Here is a 13,767-nt window from a genome sequence, read left to right as displayed (position 1 = left end):
TTTAATCCTTCAACAAAGGACCTAGGGGTCTATTGTTCAAGGAGGGATTGCAATATAATTTTCAAACTTAACAGAAATTTTCTACAAACTATTATGTTTTTTTTTGCTGTTTTACACGTATATCGTGAGAGACGGTTTGTTGATCTTATATACCTTTAAAACTATTGTTAAAGTACTTTAAAAATGTCTTCTTATGGGTTATCAGGTAGTGGTACTGAAGTGGAACTCAAGCCAAGTCCAATTCAGTACCATTCCAGTACCACTCTTTCGGTAGGGCCGAATATAGTATTTTTTTATTTGGTTTCTTTGCAGTTATATTTGACTTATAGTGTTTTATTAATGCAATAAATAGTCTATATAATGTATAGGGTGCAACGTTTAAAGTTCAATTGATACATTTCACAATGGAATACTTTCTAGTTACAGCCGAGCATCACAATGCTTAGTGTATATTACGGATAAAGGAAAGGTAAGAACATTATAGGCCCATCAATTAATCTCGACATACCTTTGTGATTTTTACATAAGGACCAATAAATTGAATATAAAAAATCGGACAAGTACGAGTGTAATTTTCATTGACACTTGAAGTTAAGTATCAAAGGCAAACACCTTTTTTAGAAATTCTGATTTTTAATACAAATATTAAATAATTTTCAGTCAAAGTCGCTATAATGTTATCAAAAGTAACTCAGAGAAATCGAATAGAATACCAAAATTAATTTTTTGTCAAATTATGTAAAATGTTAGAAAAAACTTTTTTAATTCAATTTTTTGAAAGGAAATTATGTAAACAATTTTTAATTAGGGACGATATAATTTTATGAGAATTAACTTGCAAAAATCTACTGGAATACTAAACTGTATCTCTTTTGCTCAGAAATTGTAAAAGTTAAGAAAAATTCTGCTTTTTTAAAATCTTTTTAGTAATTTCACCTGCGACCAACCGCGTTACAAATTTTTTTGCGACTGACGAAGGGTCAATTGGGTTTGCTAAAATATTATTAAAAATAATTCGTAAAAGAGCACCAGAATACTAAATTTATCCCTTTCGGTTAAAAATTGCAAAATTAAAAAGTTTCGATTTTCTTTTTAAATTTTTAATTTATAAAAAAATATATGTATAAATTAATTTTAATCTGGTTTGCTATAAATTTTTGTAATCTTTGGGTAAAAATACACTACCGGAAGAAAGTTTCAGTACATTTTATCAGAACGTCTGTGTCTGAAAAGAGTCGGACAAGCAATTTTTGTGTCTATAAAAATGAATATTCCCATTATAAACTACTCGATAATCAAGTTTATGGTGTTTTTAACATTATTTTTTAACAAACCATGCAAAAAATACATGTTTATTGCAATTTTCATGATAATCGTTTGAATACTTTTCTTTTTAGAGCAGAATGAAAAGTAGATTGACAGACACCGAAACAAAATACAAGTTTTCATGCATGTAATAAACCTACTTTTATTACAAAGAAAGGCATATGTTTAAGAAATAAACTTCATTTATCAAAAATTTCGTCCACAAAAAATTAATAATTTTTTGAAATTTTACTAAATTTGTTATTCTTCTCATCACTTACATTTTTTAGATACATAAAGTCTTATTTCTTATACATGTTTCGTTTGTAACATGCAAGTTCACGGAGGGCATATGGAAGCAGCCTAAAGTCATTTAAAAAGAAGGGGAAGAAGTACGGAAGCGCCTATGCGCCACCTCAAGGCGCGTATTTATGTGTTCAGATTTGTAACACACCGCGAAACTTCCAAACGGAAAGTAAAGCGAAGTTCAAAATGTACAATGTTTGTCCAAAAATTTTAGCTTATAAAATTTGAATTTTGTTCCTTTCAAATTATCAACCGTAGGTTTCTTTCATCATTTAGATCCTAAAAAGGATCCACTTGCTTGAGTTAGGTAGGTTTATTTTATTAAATAAATAAGACACTGATTTTTAATTAGAAAATCAAAAATTTATTCAATTGAATCGAATTGAGTCTTGTTTAAATACGCTTTATTTAAACTTAGTTTAAATATTCTTAATTTATAATCCCTTTTGACAAATATTAATTAGATTAAGTTTTAATTTGAACGTTAATTTGCTCGCCAAAAATCTGCGGTCCTTCCTTATAAAATTATGTTTTTATAGTCAATTTTCCACTCTTAATTTTAGTTCCTTTTCCCTTTCCATAAGAAATTTTCCCAATCATATTCCTATTTTCAAGTTGTTCAATCCCGCCCTCGCTAATTGATTGGTCCCTTTTTTTAAGACCGTTGCAACCGTTCGTAACTGTCATAATTTTTTATGTGGAACACCTGCACAAAATACGCATTTAAAATTGCGTGTTTTGCTAAATTATGATCTAAAATTTTACTTCAATTTTTTACTTAGATAACCGTCATTTAACGATTTAACTTACGCATCAATTTTAACTTGTTTACTCTCTTTTCCCTTTTATGTATTGATTTCTTTAATTTAGTATTTTATTTTCTTTTCTCAAAATTTTCCAGGTTTACAAATTAAAATTGTTGCGTTTATTCGAATACATATATATATTTATGTATATTTTAATTATTTATATTAATTTTTCTTAATTTTCAAAGAACTTAAATTTAAGTTCAAATTTACCGCTTTTATTCTTAATTAATTAACTTTTAATCAAGACTCAATTCTCTGCAGCAATAATTATTAGTACTCGTATTCACCTAGAACAATTTTCTAGCAAAAGGGGAAACTGCAGAAAAACCCTTTTTGGAGTACTTTTCTATATTACGTAATTACTAACTTTAATTAATTGTATATTTGTTTTGATTCAAAAATAAAATCTTCATATCAAAACAATCAAATAATTGTTTCTCTAATTTTATTTTTTAATCAATTTGCATTTATTCTTCCATTCTTTTCATTATTCAAATAGTCGATCAATTCTCTATCAACTTCTTGCAATAAATCAAATTTAAATTTATTATTTAAAGCGCAAACTCATTATTTATTACAGCACTGACTAACAGTGATCGGGGCGACTTAGTCTCAAACCTCGGGCCTGAACGTCAATGATCCGTCACTGTTACACTTCTACCCTTACAAAAAAATTTGATCATATGATCGAATTTTTCATTTAGTAATTTTATTATTATTTCTTGACAATTGATTCTTAATTCCTATTTTCTTTAAATTTAAAAATAGCGCCAATAATTATGGATGTTATTTCAACTCCATCTATACACAAATTTTCGTTTATGAAGTTGCCCTTCTAGTTCATATGTTCAATGTTTGATCTGTCAAAAGTATACACATGTGTTAATGGACAGTGTTTACCTTTGTATTTTTATTTTTTTTATTTATTGTGTTTTTCTGACATAACAGTTGTCAGATTTAGTGTCACGTTATTGTTTTTAATTAAATATATGGATTCTGGTGATTATTTCTTTGGGTAAGTGTTTATTATTATTTATTTTTCTCATTATATTATTTTGTGGTTAGGTTTTTTAATTTAAAATTTACCCTACCGAAAGAGTGGTACTGGATTGGTACTGGGAAATTGGAACTGAGGGCTCAGTACCAACTCAGTACTAATTTGGTGCATTTTGGTACTGAAATGGAACTGGGAAATTTACCTGCGAAAAGGGTCGAGTTACCGTTAATACCCTCATAAAAGTGAAAAGCGACTAGCTTTTTCAATATGTTTAAACTAAAACTTTATATTTATTTCAATATTATATTTGTTTTTCATGGATTTATATTATTTTCATACATTATTATGCATATGATATTTCCTTTGTCAGCTAAATTCAAAAATGATGTCCATTTTTTTATCAAACTTAAGGTATACGAGATAAATTATAACTTTTTTAAATGTAATTATTTTATGATAAATTTTAGATATTCATAATCTGGAAATATTAACGAATCTGAATATATATTTTTTAAAGTTGAGTTATTAAAATTACAAATTTTTTAAGCAATAAAACTCGGGTTAAAATTTTAATCCTTCAACAAAGGACCTAGGGGTCTATTGTTCAAGGAGGGATTGCAATATAATTTCCAAACTTAACAGAAATTTTCTACAAACTATTATGTTTTTTTTTGCTGTTTTACACGTATTTCGCGAGAGACGGTTTGTTGATCTTATATACCTTTAAAACTATTGTTAAAGTACTTTAAAAATGTCTTCTTATGGGTTATCAGGTAGTGGTACTGAAGTGGAACTCAAGCCAAGTCCAATTCAGTACCATTCCAGTACCACTCTTTCGGTAGGGTACTATAATAATATTTATTAATTTTCTCTCCCTTTATTATTAAAAGTTTTATTTTTTATTTATTTATTCCCTCCTCCCTTTTTTTATATTGTTTTATAATATTCAAAAAAAAATTCCTTTTTAAAAATATTTATTTTGTCTTCTGCTAGAAATTCCCTTTTTTTTAATGTTTCCTAACCTGAAATTCGTGGCAAAATTTAAATATCGGTTAAATTTAATTAAAATTTTCTTTTTAATTTCAGATTTCAACGTTCCCATTCAATTCAGGGATTTAAATATTGGAGATTTGCGGAATTATAGGAAAGTATTCCTTAATATTTATTATTAAAATTGTTTTTTTTTTTTTTTTTTTTAAAAAAATTTGTTGTTTTTTTTTTTTTTATTGATAATGAATCATTGAACAAATGATTTTTCCGCATCCTTTTTTTAGCTTGATTACGGAAATGAAGGTCATTCGTTTCTTGTGGATTTATTGAAGAAATTACCGGATTGGAAAAATTAATTAATAGGAACCCTATAAAAGGTAAGAAAAATATTTTTTTTTTTTTTAAAAAAAATGTTATTTAATTGAAAAGTTATTAATTTAATTATTTATTGTTTTCTTTTCAGATTTCAATTTTAAATTGGTTTCAAGGATGTAAAAAAAAACGAAAAATCTAATTAATCGGAAAATAGTGAGGCTGAAAAAGGAATTTTCCGTATTTCATCTTTCAATTCCAATTCATCGAGTTTTTCTTCCCCTTTTTCTTTGAACTAATGGTAAGTAAAAAAAAATACATATATTAATCAAAAATATATTATTATTTTCCCCCCTTTTTTTTGTGTGTTTTTTTTAAATTAAAAATACCAAAGGGAAATTAAAACTCATTCATTTATGCAAAATATATGTATATATTACTTTTTTTTTTAAAGAAAATATAATTTCACATTTTTCCAATACATATATTACTATTATTAATTTTTTTTTTATTCGAATGGTATATAAGATACATGGGTCATCGGATATTGAAACGATGTCCAATTTTTGACAAAAATTACCCTGCATCTAATGCAATTTTTTGCATCCCCTTGTTGCGTTTCTATGGGATTTGCGCAATTGAAACACGTAATGTGTCTGGGGTTATTGAAAATAATTTCATTTGGGGTCATTTTGTGCCAATACCATAACTTGTATGGATTGGGTGGAACAACAAATGGTCCCAATTCTGCCCCCCCCCTCTGATCCACTTTGTTCCCTTTTATTTAAATAATTTAGGTGGTTATTAATTATAAAAGCACATTTGCTACACATCCACTTGTCTCCTGGAAATCTCGAAAAAAATGGTATTTCCATATGGCAATAAGATTGGAAACGCTTCCAAAATGGACTGGACCCCTTGACATTTAATTTAAAATTTTTCGCCCTTTCCAGCTCCATTGCGTTCTCCAAATTGTCGGGAATCTAACATACATATATATATACATATATATTATGTACATTGAAACCCTTCCCCCCCCCAAAAAAAATACATATATACATACATATTATTTTTTTTTATATTCATATAAATATACATATCTATCTTTTCATTTTTTTTTATTTACCTGTATTAAACTGATATTCCTGATTCTGTTCTCCATTTTTACACAATAATTGATACAATTTAATTTAGTTATCAAATTTTTTTTTCACTCTTCACTGCCTGTTTTTTTTTCTTTTTGGAAAAATGGCCGATTATTGATCGGTTCTATTTTTAAAATCACCCCATTATTGAAGATCTACGCATCAAAATCGGATTCAAATCGGTCGATCGCGCAGTCACTTCCCCTTTTTAAAATTTTCGCGCCCCTGATTTAAATTCAAAAATTTTCCTTTTTCAAAGAAAGTATTTAAATTTATTTCCTTTATTCATATTAATCATATTATTATAACAATAATATATGTATTATGTTTTTTATTAACATCCCTTTATAATAAACGAATAATAAAAAGTTTCCTTCCTTCCCCCCTTTTTTTTTTTTTTTTTTTATTTCCACCTCCTCATTCTTTCTCTCCCCTTTTTGTGTCTTTTCTTTTCTATAATCTTAGAAATGCGGATTTTACGCGATTTAAATGTACAATTTTGCTTTCACCCAGTTTAGTTTGTATTTCCAAATTATATTTATCTAAAACTTTAATTATTTTAAATGGGCCGGTATAGTGATCATCGAATTTACTAGTTCTATTTTCATTCGTTAAATAAACATATTCCCCTTTCTTAAAATCTTTTTCATTTAATTTAGCATCATAATATTTTTTACATCTTTGTTTGGCAGCTAATAATTTAGTTACTAACATTGATTCTGTTTCGGATATTTTATTTAATAATTCGTTCACATAAAAATCGTAGGTCAATGGTATTTGTTTTTCAGCAAATTCTGATGGGATTCGTGCTCTTTTTCTAAATATCATTTCATGTGGGGTTACTTTTGTTGATTCATGAACAGATGTGTTAAAAGAGAATATTGCTGATTGTAACCAGCAATCCCAATCGGATTTTTCGCAATAGTGTCGTAAATATTCAATAAAAGTATGGTGACTTCTTTCTAAGGCTCCTAAAGATTGTGGGTGGTAGGCGGATGATTTAAATTGCTTAATTTTAAAAAGTTTAGCTATGGATCTCATAATATCACTCATAAATTGTGATCCTTGATCTGTGTGAATTGCTTCGGGGCAGCCAAACAGACAAATAAAACCATCAACAAATGCTACTGCTATTGTATTAGCGTTAATTGTTGATAATGGAATTGCCCCTGAATATTTACTAAGGCAATCTTGCCATGTAAGAATATATTTATTTCCCGCTGTAGTTTCTGGCAAAGGTCCTACAATGTCCATTTGAATTTTCTCGAAAACTCTTTTTGGTGTATCAGTAATTTTCATAGGTTGTCTTGTTTTTACTCTAACTAATTTTTTTCTTTGACAGGATTCACACGTCCTAATATAATTTTGAACGTCCCTTCTCATATTTACCCAAAAATATCTTTCTTTTATTCTTTCTAACGTCTTCATTTCTCCTTTATGACCTCCAATTACGCTATCATGGCATTCTTCAATTATTGTTCGTCTAATTTCTTCTCGCGGTATTTCAACTTCTGCAGTACAGATTGTAATTTTGAAATTTTCTCCCTCAAAAGCTGTTCTAAAAATTCTTTCTATTAAACTCCATGGAATTTTATCAAATCCATTACCTTCTCTTGACAAGCTAAATGTTTTTCGTTCTCCTTCACTTTTTAATGCTCCCTTCAATGTTTCGACCGCCGCCTCTAGATCTTGCAAATAAAATTTACTGTCAAATGTTTCTTTTATAAACAAATTAAAAACTCTACTATCCTTTTTACCTGAACTGAGAATATCACTAACTATTACCAATATTTTTTGTAAGTCCAATAATCCTGCTTCTTGCAATTCAATATTTTGTGGTGTGGAAATAACATAATCACAAGACATAAAGTTTATTAAGTTATCGTTTCTCATCCATAATTTTTCTTTTGATATTTGAAATAATTCATCGGGAATTGCCAATATTTGTACATCTTTCTCTTTAATTCCTTTTGAAAATTTAAATATTCCTTCAATTTCATCCCTATTTTCTAAACTATCATTAGAAGCATTTGAACCACATTCACTCCATTCTTTCATTCTTTCTTCTGTCGATTCCTCTGTCTTATTTGTCACGTCCTGTCTATGGCCATGTATATTTGTCATTGCTGGTGTTCCGGAGGACATGCCATTTTCATTTTCCTTGGCATCCCTGTTGAAAATTCCTATGTGAGAACACATATGGGATCCCATCCAGGATCTCTTGTGAGTTCTTATGTGGGTTCCCGTACAGGTTCACACATAAGATCCTGTATGAAAAGGTTCCTGGTATGAACTTGCGTGAGATCAAGCGCACGATCTTATGTCTCTGTAAAAGCAATAACACAGGATCCCATGAGGTTTCCTGTGTAGGTTCCTATATGAACAACACGATAAATAGGAACACACATGGGATCTTATCCGAGATCTTGTATGAGTTCTTACATAGGTTCTCACATATAAGAAGATTAATAGCATATATATAAAAGCATTCTATAAAATCTTATTAAGCTGCTATTAATCTTCTTATATGTGAGAACCTATGTAAGAACTCATACAAGATCTCGGATAAGATCCCATGTGTGTTCCTATTTATCGTGTTGTTCATATAGGAACCTACACAGGAAACCTCATGGGATCCTGTGTTATTGCTTTTACAGAGACATAAGATCGTGCGCTTGATCTCACGCAAGTTCATCCCAGGAACCTTTTCATACAGGATCTTATGTGTGAACCTGTATGGGAATCCACATAAGAACTCACAAGAGATCCTGGATGGGATCCCATATGTGTTCTCACATAGGAATTTTCAACAGGGATCCTCCCTTAACAAAATCTTTTCAAACTCCGGCTTCTGAAAAGGGAAATTCTCATCCCTCTCTGAGGCGTCCAAAAGGCATTGTATTAAATTCATAATGTCTGTAGGGTGTAGAAAACGCGGTTTTATGTCGATCTTTTGGCTCAACCTCTACCTGGTGAAACCCTTGGGCTAAATCTAATATGGAAAAGTATTTTGCTTGGCCAATTTGGTCAAGAATTTCAGAGATATGGGGAAGTGGATAAACATCATTAATTGTTTTTTCATTCAATTTTCTATAATCTATAACCATACGCCATTTTTTTGTGCCGTCAGGAGATTCCTTTTTGGGGACTATCCATACTGGTGAATTATAAGATGATTTTCAAGGGATTATTGATTTATTTTTTAGAAGATCAGCTGTTTGTTTTTACATTCTCATCATAATGAGAAGGTATTACATTTGGGCGATTTTGAGCATTCTCTAATTTTAGTAAATCTCGACGTTTTGAGACTTTCTGATGCCGAAAAAATGGGTCTTAAAAAAATGTCTGTCTGTATGTATGTCTGTAGACAAAATTTGGTCCGACGATAACTCGAACAAATTTTAATGAATCGACTTCAAATTTGGTATACACCTTAAGTGTACCAAAATCTCGCCTGAGTTCGTTGGCCAAATGATTTTGTTGAAAAACAACAAAATAATTCAAATTTTTAGTTTTTAAAAAGTTCTAAAATTCGCATTTTACAAAAAAAAAATTTTTTCAATTTTTTTTCGAATATTACGACTAAAAATAAACACTTTTTTCTTTTGACAATTTTTAATAGCGATTAAAACAAAAAAGTTATACCACTTTTTTAAAAAAAGACAAAAAATGACAAAAACGGATGAAAAATGGGTAAAATGCAGGGCAAAATTACTTTATTTTGAGAAAATATGAGCAACTATGTATTATTTCTCTTTAAACCACCTTAAATTAACATAAATTAAAGTAACTTACTCATAAAAAACCGAATTTTTTGTTTTTTTTTTAAATTTTTAATAAAAATTTATTTTTACATTCTCATCATAATGAGAAGGTATTACATTTGGGCGATTTTGAGCATTCTCTAATTTTAGTAAATCTCGACGTTTTGAGACTTTCTGATGCCGAAAAAATGGGTCTTAAAAAAATGTCTGTCTGTATGTATGTCTGTAGACAAAATTTGGTCCGACGATAACTCGAACAAATTTTAATGAATCGACTTCAAATTTGGTATACACCTTAAGTGTACCAAAATGTCGCCTGAGTTCGATGGCCAGGTGATTTTGTCAAAAAAACAATAAAATTATCCTTTCGTTAAAATATATCAAAATTTTCGGATTAAAATTCTATGTACAACATTTTAACTATCATAGCTAGCTCAGTTATATTGTATGTAAAGTGAAGGTGTATATCGATATAACTATTTTTTTGAACCTTTTTTGTTTAATATTGTGCACGTCGTAAATAAAAGATTGGTATTTTAATGAAGAAAATTTAGATTAATGTTATTATAATGGTGCAATATTGGCAAACACCATTGGCCTCATGCACCCCAAAAATTTCGACATGATAACAGCATTATCAAGAATTTTTTTTCTCTTTAAGATTAGATTTATGCTATTTTGAATTTTCTTTAATAATTCCTCTAAATCTGCAAGTTTTGCTATCGCTTTTTTCTAATTTTCGAGCGTGAAACGCGAGTGCCGTGATGAGAATGTTATCCTTAAAGTCAAAGTACTTTAAGAAAATTAAATGTTTAAAAAATTTCACTTACATCCATTGTACACAAATTTTTTAGGAATTAAAAAAAAGGGCGATACCTCCTATAAAATTAAATTTTGTTGTTGCTTTAAAAATTGATTTACTATAAAGTTATTTTTTTAAAATTTTCAATTAATTTATTCGTTTACTCAATAGAAATTAATTTGAAGAGGAATAACTTATTTTAATAAATAATCTGGGTTTGTTGATTTCGTTAATTACAAAGAACTGGCCAATCAACGGCGCAAAATTAACGAACTAAGTCTGAACAGCTGCATTGCCGCCCTTTTTTTTCTCGATAAAAAATTTATTCTAATACCTTTAAACCTCCCCCACAGCACCGGATATTTAAGGATATCCCTGGGACATCCTGGGGATATCCATTTGCTTGTGGCGGTTTGGATATCCCTCGGACATCCTGAGGATATCCTGGGACATCCCTGGGATATCCCAGGGATATCCAAATCGCCGCAAGGCAATGGATATCCCCAGGATGTCCTAGGGATATCCTTAAATATCCGGTGCTGTGAGGGCTTACCTATTTGTATAATTTAATTCAGCGCATTTTAATATAAAATACTAGTTCTTCCTAATAAATTATACAAAACAGGTCATTTACATAAAGCTTCCACCTTAAAGTAACTACTTTTGTACTTATTTAAACTCAGTGTGTAATTAAATTTACTCTTTTTAATAAAATTAATAAAAAAAATTTCTTTCTATTACAGGTATCACTTCAATATTTAGTTAAATGAACAAAAAAATCTGAAACTACTACAAAATCTCATTCTACCAAACTGATTCTTGGGTCATTCAAGTACTTTCTGATAGAATAATTAATACAAGTTTTAAATGAAATTCATGAATTTTGGAACTATACAATTTAGATAAAAAGTAATTAATGATAATAGGTTATTTAATTGTAAAAGACAAACGGAGCGTGTAGCGCAACGTAAGAAAATGCGCGCGAAGCGCGCATCAATATCGGACCGCGAGGCGGGATGTTCGTTCTACGCGCGCCCCGAGGCGCGGTCAATTATGCGAGCGAAGCGAGCTCCTACGCGCGAAGCGCGTGATGAGAATGTGGCCGCCCCCGTAGGGGGCTGCCGGATTTTTTTATTTCTTCTTTATGTATCTCTGGATATCTGGAGTATTTACTATTTACAGGGCTATTGTCTGTTGTTTCTATGGTATGTTTAACTACGTTTGTGAATCCTAAATTATCGTTAGGGAGATGAAATTAAGAATGATATTTTTCTAATGAAGATGATAATTCTTGTCTTTCTATTTCATTTAAATGATCAAGTTTTAAAATTTCTTTCAAATTTTTAATTCTTTCTTTATTTTCTTCTGTTGCAACTTTAAAGCATCTTTGTTGATTTTTACTCTTTGTTTTTGTTTTTAATTCTTCATAGTCAAAAATTTCAGTTGGTGGCACTAATAATTCCATATCATTACAAGTTGTATTAATACAAAAGGTTTTTATCATATCATTCTCAATTTCAACCAATGCTTCTCCTAAATAAACCCCAGGTCCTGTTGGTATCAATGGTAAATATCCAGTTCTTAAATTTTCATTATTTATAACTGACAATTCCACCAATTTCTTTGTTCGTGCTTTTATTTTTAAAATTTTTCCCTTATTTTCCGAAACAAGTGGAAATTTTCCCAATTTATGAATTAATACCTTTTCTTTTAAATTTATTGTTGAATTTTTTAGAAATGGCATTCCCAAAATTCCGTCTTGTTGAATTGGGAAATCATCAGGTACAATTTGATAAGACTGGATATCTCCATCTGAATCTATTTGAATTTCCCCAATTGTATCTATCCCTTCTTTTTTATACCAAAAATGTGTTGTTTATTTTCATAATTTATGAAAACATTCGATTTAACACTTTTTAATTTTAATAGATTAATTTCCGCTCCTGTATCAACTACCATTCTTATTACTTCATTACAAAAATTTTCATTATGAAGTTCAATTTCAGGTGACTTTCCTCGCTTTTCACTACTCATCATGAGTACAACCCGTTTATCAATTAAATTATTTTTATCAGACCCATCATTGTACTCGTATGGTAGGTCTGATCTTAGTTTTTTGTATTTTCTTTTTCTGACCATTAATTATTTTATCACGTCTTTCATAACAAATTTCAGAGGTATGACCTCTTCTTTTACAATAAGTACATGTACCCTTACAATTTTCTTCTGTATGATGATTTATCATCCCACATTTTGAACAATTTATTTTATTAGTGTTTTCAGGACAAAAGAACCTTATGTGACCTTCTTTTCCGCATTTATAACAAACCTTAATTTTTTGTTTATTCGGACATTCTCTTTTCATGTGACCTACTTGCCCACACCCATAACAGGTAAATTCTAAATTTTCCTCCTTTTTATTTAAATTTTCAATTTTTTCCTTTTTTACTGATAGCTCTGAAATTTCCTCGTTTTCTTTTCGAAATTCTCTTTCTCGATTAAATTTTCTTTTTGACATAATTCGAATTCTTGGGTTTTCGCGATAAGATCGATATTTTTGATTTAAATATGACTTGGAAATTTCAGGCTTTGATTCATTAATTTTATCTTTTACCTCTCTTGATAAGGTTTCTTCAAAATTTTCTTCCCACTCGGCCTTTTTAGCTATATTAATTGCTTCTAATAGATTTTTCGGTTTTTCTAATCTTACACGTAACGCTAATTCTTTTCTTAACCCCATCATAAAATTTTCGGTGGCAGCATCTCGAGCTGACTTTACCATGCCGATAGCCACTTCAGTGTCATTTTTCTCTTTAATTAGATCTATTATTTGATTTAAAATTTCTCCCACTCTACTTCCATAAACATGAACTGTTTCCCCAATTTTTTGTGCTACTCTGGCTAGCATTGAATTTAATTGTCCTATTTGTTTATATTCACCAAAGGTTAATTTTAAATATTTTAAGAGATCCTCTAAGTTATTTATTTCTTGATTTTCTAAAGAGGATTCGGCATCTCCCACTATCCTTGATCTAATCATTTGAAATAAATGATAACGATCATTGGAATTAACCGAGTCCTCAGCAAATCGACAATTTTTTATAAACTTATTTATTGACACATTGTGACCATCAAACTCTTTTGGTAAAAACTCAAGAGCTGCTTTAAAGGGAAGAAAATTTGTTCTAAAATTTTCTCTTGTCATTACTGAATTTGATTGATTTGATTTTATTTCATTATTTAATATTGAGGTTGAATTACCTTCAACCTCCCATGACCCAAAACCAGGACCCATATACTCCATAACTGACTCGCTACTTTCGCTACCGTGATTCTC

The 13,767-nt window shown here is 29.6% G+C and overlaps 1 protein-coding gene across 6 annotated transcripts in view; it reads left to right on the top strand.

The window, feature by feature from the left end:
- Window positions 1-375: 375 nt before the first annotated feature.
- LOC127278534 (uncharacterized) overlaps window positions 376-13,767 on the top strand; it is a 30,163-nt gene continuing 16,771 nt past the window's right edge. For 3 of the 6 annotated variants that reach the window (XM_051300288.1, XM_051300289.1, XM_051300285.1), the window contains exons 1-3: window positions 3,271-3,435; window positions 4,504-4,784; window positions 4,871-5,020. The gene's annotated coding sequence lies outside the window, so the exon portion shown is untranslated. Of the gene's footprint in view, window positions 470-3,270; window positions 3,436-3,684; window positions 3,829-4,503; window positions 4,785-4,870; window positions 5,021-13,767 lie in introns of those variants that run through there. The other 3 variants (XM_051300290.1, XM_051300286.1, XM_051300287.1) reach the window with 3 other exon arrangements.

Source organism: Leptopilina boulardi, unplaced genomic scaffold (assembly GCF_019393585.1).
Source record: "Leptopilina boulardi isolate dan_hultmark-lab unplaced genomic scaffold, ZJU_Lbou_2.1 LbouV2_204, whole genome shotgun sequence".
Taxonomy (NCBI): domain Eukaryota; kingdom Metazoa; phylum Arthropoda; class Insecta; order Hymenoptera; family Figitidae; genus Leptopilina; species Leptopilina boulardi.
The sequence above is the reverse complement of the archived record's forward strand: the minus strand, read 5'-3'. Positions and strand labels throughout refer to the sequence as shown.